Source organism: Dama dama, chromosome 18 (assembly GCF_033118175.1).
Source record: "Dama dama isolate Ldn47 chromosome 18, ASM3311817v1, whole genome shotgun sequence".
NCBI classification, from domain to species: Eukaryota; Metazoa; Chordata; class Mammalia; order Artiodactyla; family Cervidae; genus Dama; species Dama dama.
In genome coordinates this window covers 23,525,937-23,535,937 of record NC_083698.1, presented here as the reverse complement: position 1 = coordinate 23,535,937, position 10,001 = coordinate 23,525,937, and positions in this window count along the sequence as shown.

Genomic DNA, 10,001 nt, shown 5'->3' with positions numbered 1-10,001 from the left:
TTTTCAGTCATTAACGTACATTTGAGAGTAATAATTAAAAAAAAAAACTTGAATTGTATTTGTGTAAATGTATATTTTATTTTCATTTCTTAATTCATGAATGAGGGAAAAAATCCAAGAGAATGCCTTCAGCAGATGTTGGAGTTGAAGCAACCTCTTCCTTCCCCTTCCCCACTTCTTTATCATTGTGTTCTTTTGGAGTTAAGGCTTTTGTGATTCAGTGATATTATTAAGCTAAAACAGGTGTGGTTCTTGGACATTCCGGGTTATATGAATTTTCCATTGGCTTTACTATCTCTTTTATGACCTGTAGTAATGATAAGCATGTTCAAGGGGAAGATGACCACAATACCAGTGCAGCTCTTTGTTGAGCTGAAATGAAGAGCTGGAAATGCTGGTGACAGGGAGAAGAGGCTTGTGAGGACACACAGTCAACATTGTAGCATACCTCTGGAATGACTTCTGAAAACCAGTCTCTCAGGACGGCTGCCCAAAAGAGGAACCTTCCAACACTGCAATTTCCAGGCTTTCAGAAAGCCTGCTGCTCTCTTCCCTGGTAAAAGCAACAAGCAAACACGTAAACAAACATCTCTCCATCTCCTCCATAACTACCGACACCCCGTTAACCTTCCGCGGGTGATGTTTTTGATACTGCTCAGATACTTACATCTCCGGAAGAGAAAACACGTCAAGATAAGGTTTGGAACCTCACTAGGACCAGTAGGTTCACAATAAATCAAGGGAAAGGGAAATGGGACTACAGAAAAGAGCCATGCCTAAAAATGCTAGTTTCATATCTGTTCCCACATAGAGTAAAAAATACTCAAACAGAAATTGAAATATTTTATATGAATTTTCCTAATTCATGAATTACTACCAGTAGATTTAAAAAGCTTGCCTTTGATAAGCTTTTAAAAAGCTGCCCTTTTGTTGTGTTTGTTTAAAGTGGTCTATTGGCCATATGATGGGCTTCCTCAGTGACTCAGTGGTAAAGAATCTGCCTGCAATGCAGGAAACACGGGTTCCATCCCTGGGTGGGGAAGATGCCCTGAGGCAGGAAATGGCAACCCACTCCAGTATTCTTGCCCGGGAAATTCCATGGACAGAGGAGCCTGGCAGGCTATAGTCCGTGGGGTCACACAGAGTTGGACATGCACACACGCATGAAGCACTATGGGCCATATTGAGTACTCAAATGATCTCTCAGTTTACAGTTGTTTTTGCTTAGTTGCTAAGTGTCTGACTCTTTTGCGACACCACAGACTGTAGGCTGCCAGGCTCCTCTGTCCATGGGATTCTCCAGGCAAGAGTACTGGAGTGGGAAGCCATTCCATTTTCCAGGTGATCTTCCCCATCCAGGGGTAGAACACGAGTCTCCTGCATTGGCAGGTGGATTCTTTACCACTGAGACAAGAGGGAAGCCCCCGTTTAGAGTCAGGAGAATTTAATTCCAGTCCCCAGTGTGCTACTTCTGAATGCACACTGGGGATAGCTACTTCTGAAATGCAGCTAAACTGTAGACTTCCTGAGACCTGAGTTGACATCTCTGTACTTACTAGTTAGCATCCAAAAGGAAACAGACAGCACTCAGGATGAGTTAAAGAGGATTCGTTTACAAGGGGACTCATTACAAGAGTCTGGGTGGGGAATAGGGAAAGTACAGGGCCTGGTGCAGGGGCCCAAGGCCAGCAACAGCAGCACTGTCACAACCCCAGGCCCTAGGAAGAGGGAAAGATGGGGCTGGGGGGGCCTGGAAGGGGGGGGCACACATGGAGAGGAGCTGTGGGGTGCGGGCAAGCCGAGCAGACAATCAGAAGGACCAGCAAAGTCATGGGTCCAGGGGAACAACACCCTTGTCACTCTCCTTTCTCCCTTATCCTTCTGATTGATCTTCTGCCAGGGATCCCATGGGCTGACTCCATCAGAGCCCTTGGGCTTGGGAGCTGGTGAATATAATCTGTGCAGGTGAGCCTTGGGGCAGAGGACAGGGTGGAGGAGTAGAGGATAGATACGGGAAGTCAAAGCAATGATACAAATGAACTTACAAAACAGGAAGAGACTCACAGCCTTAGAGAACGAACTTTTGGTTGCTGGGGGAAGGATGAGGGGAAGGGATAGTATGGGATGGACATGTACACCTTGCTGTATTTAAAATGGAAAAAATAAATAAATAAAATGGATAACCAAGAACTTACTGTGTAGCACATGGAACTCTGCTCCCTGTTACATGGCAGGCTAGATGGGAGAGGAGTTTGGGGGAGAATGAACACGTGTATATGTATGGCTGAGTCCCTTCACAATTCACCTGATATTATCACAACATTGTTAACTGCCTATACCCCCAGTAGAAAATAAAAAGTTTACATTAAATTTAAGTTAAAAGAAAGTCAAACATACCTGCCTGGGCATCCTTTTCTTTACAACATCTATAAACAGTGTACTGCATTTAGGGGGCACTGAATTACATACAATCTTTCTCTTTTTATACCTTGTCTAAAATGTAGAGATTAAGTTGCAAGGATTAAGATCCGAAGTCTCTTCTAGCATTGATCTTCCCATTTCAAGCTTGAGATGAGAATCTAAAAGAGCCTTTTGGGAGAAATTCTGAGAGCAGGTGGGTTCTTTACCACTTGTACCACCTAGGAAGCCCCATGGATACAGTGGGGAATAGGAATTGGGTGTTTATTTTTGCTATTATTGCTGCTACCTGTTTTAATAACAACCATGCCATTAGAATATGCAGTCAGAGGTGAATGATTAACTACAAATCGGTTTCTATTTGGGGTTTTTTCATGATAGCATTTCAAACTTTGAAATACTATATTAGTTGGAAAAAGGCACTATCTATTCCATAAATCCATTTTATATTAACTGAGAACGGCTCACCAAATATGATCAGTTCAGTTCAGTTGCTCAGTTCTGTCTGACTCTTTGCGAACCCATGGGGTGCAGCACGCCAGGCCTCCCTGTTCATCACAAACTTCTGGAGCTTACTCAAACTCAGGTCCATCAAGTCAGTGATGCCAGCCAACCATCTCATCTGCTGTTGTCCCCTTCTCCTCCCGCTTTCAATCTTTCCCAGCATCAAGGTCTTTTCCAGTGATTCAGTTCTTTGCTTCAGGTGGCCAAAGTATTGGAGTTTCAGCTTTAGCATTAGTCCTTCCAATGAATATTCAGGACTGATTTCCTTCAGGACTGACAGGCTGTATCTCCTTGCAGTTCAAGAGGCTCTCAAGAGTCTTCTTCAACACCACAGTTCAAAAGCATCAGTTCTTCAGTGCTCAGCTTTCTTTATAGTCCAACTCTCACATCCATACATGACTACTGGAAAAACCATAGCTTCCACTAGATGGACTTTTGTTGGCAAAGTTATGTCTCTGCTTTTTAATATGTTGTCTAGGTTGGTCATAGCTTTTCTTCCAAGGAGTGAGCGTCTTTTAATTTCATGGCTGCAGTCACCATCTGCAGGGATTTTGGAGCCCAAGGAAATAGTCTCTCACTGTTTCCATTGTTTCCCCATCTATTTGGCATGAAGCAATGGGACCAGATGCCATGATCTTAGTTTTCTGAATGCTGAGTTTTAAGCCAGCTTTTTCACTCTCCTCTTTCACTTTCATCAACAGGCTCCTTAGTTCTTCACTTCCTGCCATAAGGGTGGTGTCATCTGCATATCTAAGGTTATTGATATTTCTCCTGGCAATCTTGATTCCAACTTATGCTTCATCCAGCCCAGCATTTCGCATGATGTACTCTGCATATATGTTAAATAAGCAGGGTGGCAATATACAGCCTTGACGTACTCCTTTCCGATTTGAACAGTCTGTTGTCCCATGTCCAGTTCTAACTGTTGCTTCTTGACCTGCATACAGATTTCTCAGGAGGCAGGTAAGGTAGTCTGGTATTCCCATCTCTTTCAGAATTTCCCACAGTTTGTTGTGATCCACACAGTCAAAGGCTTTGGCAGAGTCAATAAAGCAGAAATAGATGTTTTTCTGGAACTCTCTTGCTTTTTCGATGATCCAATGGATGTTGGCAGTTTGATCTCTGGTTCCTCTGCCCTTTCTAAATCCAGCTTGAACATCTGGAAGTTCATGGTTCACATACTGTTGAGGCCTGGCTTGGAGAATTTTGAGCATTACTTTACGAGTGGGTGAGATGAATGCAATTGTGCAGTAGGTTGAACATTCTTTGGCATTGCCTTACTCTGGGATTGGAATGAAAACTGACCTTTTCCAGTCCTGTGGCCATAGCTGAATTTTCCAAATCTACTGGCATACTGAGTGGAGCAATTTCACAGCATCATCTTTCAGGATTTGAAATAGCTCAACTGGAATTCCATCACCTCCAGTAGCTTTGTTCATAGTGATGCTTCCTAAGGCCCATTTGACTTCACATTCCAGGATGTCTGGCTCTAGGTGACTGATCATACCATCATGGTTATCTGGGTCATAAAGATCTTTTTTGTACAGTTCTTCTGTGTATTCTTACCACCTCTTCTTAATATCTTGTGCATCTATTAGGTCCATATCTTTCCTGTCCTTTATTGTGCCTATTTTGCATGAAATGTTTCCTTTGTATCTCTAATATTCTTGAAGAGATCTCTAGTCTTTCCCATTGTTTTCCTCTATTTCTTTGCATTGATCACTGAGGAAGGCTTTCTTAACCCTCCTTGCTTTGGAACTCTGCATTCACGTGGATATATCTTTCCTTTTCCCCTTTGCCTTTAGCTTTTCTTCTTTTCTCAGCTCAGACAACCTCAGACAACCATTTTGCCTTTTTGCATTTCTTTTTCTTGGGAATAGTCTTGGTCAGTGCCTCTGGTACAATGTCACGAACCTCTGTCCATCATTCTTCAGGCACTCTGTCTATCAGATCTCATCCTTTGAATCTATTTCTCACTTCCACTGTATAATTGTAAGGGATTTGATTTAGGTCATACCTGAATGGTCTAGTGGTTTTCCCTACTTTCTTCAATTTAAGTCTGAATTTGGCAATAAGGAGTTCATGATCTGAGCCACAGTCAGCTCCTGGTCTTGTTTTGGCTGACTGTATAGAGCTTATCCATATATGGCTACAAATAATATAATCAATCTGATTTTGTTATTGACCATCTGGTGATGTCCATGTGTAGTTTCTTCTCTTGTATTGTTGGAAGAGGGTGTTTGCTATGACCAGTGCGTTCTCTTGACAAAACTCTGTTAACCTTTGCCCTGCTTCATTCTGTACTCCAAGGCCAAATTTACCTGTTACTCCAGGTATCTCTTGACTTCCTACTTTTGCATTCCAGTCCCCTATAATGAAAAGGACATCTTTTTTGGGTGTTAGTTCTAGAAGGTCTTGTATGTCTTCATAGAACTGTTCAGCTTCTTCAGCATTACTGATCAGGGCATAGATTTAATATGATGATTCTCACCAAAAGATGTTATCTAGAATATAAATGTATATCCTATGTTAAGCAAATTGTTCAACCTTAGAAAAGAAAGTGTTTGAATATGGCAGTGTTTAAACTTAGCTGCCCTTTTAATCTGTGATGAAAATAAAACTTCAGAATTGAAAGCTTAAGACTGAAGGTCTGTGGATTGAAAGAAAGGTATCTACCTACTCCCACATGATTTCAAAACATGTAGCTCTTACCCATTCACATTGCTCTCTCCAGCAGTCATCAGTATAACCCATGAACCTGCCTAAAGTTGCAGAAGGACATCATCATGGTTCCATATGCAGCTGGTCTCCTCACTTGGGACAGTGATAATCATATCACAGTTTCACATAGTGGGACGGATCCAGAGAATGATGACAGCAGGATGCCAAGCCATTTTAAATACACATCAAAGCCAATTTAGAAACTTGGCTTCAGTGTGGTATGATGGGAAATGAAGCACTTGGCTTTCAGAATTTCAAAGCATCACATTAAGGGGAAAGCACTACACAGATAAAAGACGATGAGAAAGAATGAACAGCTGTGCCAGGCTTTGCTTAGCAGTTACACTGCCGAGAACAGCCATTAGATGTACAAAGGATAAGAAGCACTGCCAACTTTGCAATTTCTTTTTCACCTACGTCTGAATGCATAGAAATAACATCTGTGACTGGAATAATTTCTTTTCTCTCTTACTCTACTCCCTTACACTTGAACACCCATATGTTGGACTTAATCCACAAATGGTAAAATTACTTGATCTAAGCAAGGGTTTTACAATGTTGGGATCCTAGAAATGAGAATACAAAGAAAATATTATCTGAGGAATCCACTCAAAATTCACTGTATTTTATTTCATATGTTGTTGGATAGTATTGCAGATAATCAAGAGTGCAGATATTGGAGCCAAAACACATGGGTTTGAATCCTGATCTTGCACTTACTTGTGGACTACTTTGAGCAATACATGCCTCGATTTCCTCATCTGTAAAATGGGATAATTATTTATACCTTCAAGAATTCCTCAATGTGTGGGCTCATAGTGTTAGTTGCTACTGCTATTACTGTTGTTCTTATCATGTTTCTTAAGTTGAGACCAGCTAGTTAAGTGGAGGAGAATTTAGGCTTGGCTAAGGATTTCATCTTCCCCAAGTCCTTGATCAAGAAAGTAGACCATGAATTGGTCAGAGGGAAGTAGACAAAGAAGCAAGAGTTAGGAAGATGGGGGATGCAAGGTGGAGGGCAGACACATCTTAGAAAGATATTCTGGACTGATCTTCATTAATTTTAAATAAAAATGAATAGTTTTGGCATCTTGGTAATTTTCAAAGAGTTTCTCTCTCTCCTTTACTCATGTTAATGAGTGAAGTGTTAATGCCTTCACTCATTTCCTTTTGAATCACCCTTGGTTTGCTTTCTTGGCTATGCTGTCATTTCTCATCCATTTCACATGTTTGTGTGACACAAAAACTGATGTAGGAAACATTTTCACATTTACCCTCCTTTTGCCTCTATGCTCAATCTTGACTGCTGTTGAATTTGCTTGTGAGAGTTCTCAGTTGCTAAGTCGTGTCCGACTCTTTGCAACCCCATGGACTGTAGTCTGCCAGGCTTCTCTGTCTGTGTGATTGTCCAGGCAAGAATACTGGAATGAGTTGCCATTTCCTCCTCCGGGGATAGAACCCATGTCTCCTGCATCGGCAGGTGGATTCTTGACCACAGAACCACCTGGTGAATTTGCTTACTTTACCAATATGTCACTTCAGGGTTCATCCTTTCATTCATTTCTTCAGTTAAAGGAAGAGAGCAGTTTTTCTTTTGCTTTCTTCCTCCTTTCTCATTGAGTTTCCCTGTGGCTCAGCTAGTAAAGAATCCACCTGCAATGCTGGAGACCTGTGTTTGATCCCTGGGTTGGGAGGAAGATCCTCTGGAGAAGGAAATGGCAACCCACTTCAGTATTCTGGCCTAGAGAATTCATGGACTGTCCGTGGGATCACAAAGAGTCGGACACAACTGAGCGAATTTCAATTTCAGTTTTCCTTTCTCATAATTCCAGTGAAATATGTCAATCCACTCCTAAATGGCCAGGCTATTGTTTTTTCTTTATATAACTTATATTAACTGATGGTTTAAAGTCATTCTCTAAATTTTTGAACATGTTTCCACAAGAAAAAAAGATTTTGGGAAACTTCCTCCAAAATACATTTATTTATTTACATATATACTCTATTAATATATTCTGTATATTATTAATATTTAAAAACAAATAGAATAAAATGAGATAAAATTAAAATACAGATTTTCTTCCTGTGGTCCAATGGATCAGTAAAACTTAAATAATAATAATAATAATACAAATGATATTATATAATATAAAAAGATATAATATAAAATATAAAAAGATATATAATATACAAAATATAAAAGATATAAAATATAAAAAGATATAATAATACAAAAACAAAGTAAGTGGACTTGACTATATTCTCTGAAGATAATAAATGTCACATAATTTTTGAAAACTTGCATGGGATTTTATACTGTTTATTTCAGCATTTCTCAATCCTATATTACTCCCTTTTAAGATGCTCTGTGTTATCAGTAATTGTGTATTACAAATTATAGTCTCTTTTGAGATTATAAGTTGATTAATCATTGCCTTATTTACTAAATTCTTTGTCATATATATTTTCTTCTATATGCCAAGATGGTTTAGTAGGGGGAAATCTGGAAGACAATAACATAAGTGGAAATAAAATGTTTAACACCATTCTAAAAAGCAATGGCAAAATTCCAGGAAAAGGTGCCTGCTGTATCTGGAAGTATATTTTATCCTTGACCTCACAAGAAGATATTTAGAAGAAGTATAAATAAAGGTTTTGTTGCTAAAGAGTCTTTCAACATCGTTCACTGGCATTAAAAAGTGATATAACTTTCTTGTGCCAGGATACCCTTAATATACTTGGCAAATTTGTTTTATATCCTCTAGGAACATTATATTCCTAATTAATGCCTGCATTTAATATTGATATTAACTTTTCATTTGTGTCTTTTATTAATAATAGAAAAGGAAGGCTCACTAGAAACATTTAAGTTTTCATTTCTAAAGATGAAAAAACTTTCTTTTAGTATTTTATGCTAGAAACTAGTTAGGATTTGGTAATTTTGAAATAGTAATTAGCTATTCATTCCTCCTTTCTGTTTGGTATTTGCTTTTCATAAGTGAAATTACTGTCACACACAAGTTAAAGCAGCTCTGATTAGTCAGTTGTTTCTATTACAACATGCGTGTATGCTCAGTCGCTCAGTTGTGTCCGACACTTTGTGACCCCAACGACTGTAGCCTGCCAGGCTCCTCTGTCCATGGGATTTTTCAGGTGAGAATACTGGAGTGGGTTGACATTTCCTTCTCCAGGGGATCTTCTTGACCCAGAGGACGAAACTGTGTCTCCTGCATTGGCAGGCAGATTCTTTACCACTGAGCCACCAGGGAAGCCCAGCTATTACAACGCAGCATGTAAATCTTGGATTAACAATCAAACTCTTTTATCACTGGATGGTGATCTAGTCTGTTGCCTTTATAATCTGAAATGCCTAATTGACTACTTCATTGCTCTAGGTTTTGTTTACATCATTTTTTTTTCTTTGGTTAGATTGAAATTTCTTGGAGAGGTAAACTATGTTTTTTACCAACTGCATGCCAATTCAGGAGACATAAGAGAAGCGATAAAGGAGACACAGATTCCATCCCTGGGTCAGGAAGATTCCCTTGAAGAAGGGCATGGCAACCCACTCCAGTATTTTTGCCTGGAGAATCCCATGGACAGAGGAGCCTGGTGGGCTACTGTTCACAGGGTCACAGAGTTGGATATGACTGAAGTGACTTAGCATGCATGCATAGATAGCTCTTACATAATAGCTTGATACCCTCTTGAAGAAAAATTCATCTTGCTTTTTCAAAGCAAAGCATTTCTTTGTGGGTGAGGGAGTTGGGATTGACTGTTGCTATGAGACAGGTGGAAGCTGCTGAGACCCTTAGATATCAAGATGGCCAGAAGAGCTGCCTGTTATTCTTCCCACCATGGGTTGTGTCTCCAAGCCATGGCAAGGCGGCATGGATGATGGTGGGTCCTGCGCAATCTCTGATTCCCTGTGGCCTAAGATCCTGTTGTAGCAGATGAGTGCTAATAGACAGTTGTAAAGCAATTAATAGAAAAATGAAAAGTGTTGGTGAGGCTGTTTGAAAGAGGCACTTCAATTACAAAGCATGAATCCAGCTTTCCTCAGGGATTTTAAGAAAGTTTGTTTCATGTAGATGGTGTTTTTGCTCATGTTTCACTTTTTTTCTGACTTTTTTTTCAGATTCGTTATTTTAACTCAATGTCACATTCTCAGCTTTTTACTGTATTTCTTGATTTTATAATTCAGTCCTTTAGGGAGATGAAATCAGTATCCCAAGCAGGTTTTCGAAGCTCAGAGAGATGACTAGTTAGTGTATACACTCTGCCTCTGACACAAAGAATCACTGTCTGATGAAACAGAAAAATCTTAAGAACGTGAATGAAACAAAGTAGGTTTTTGT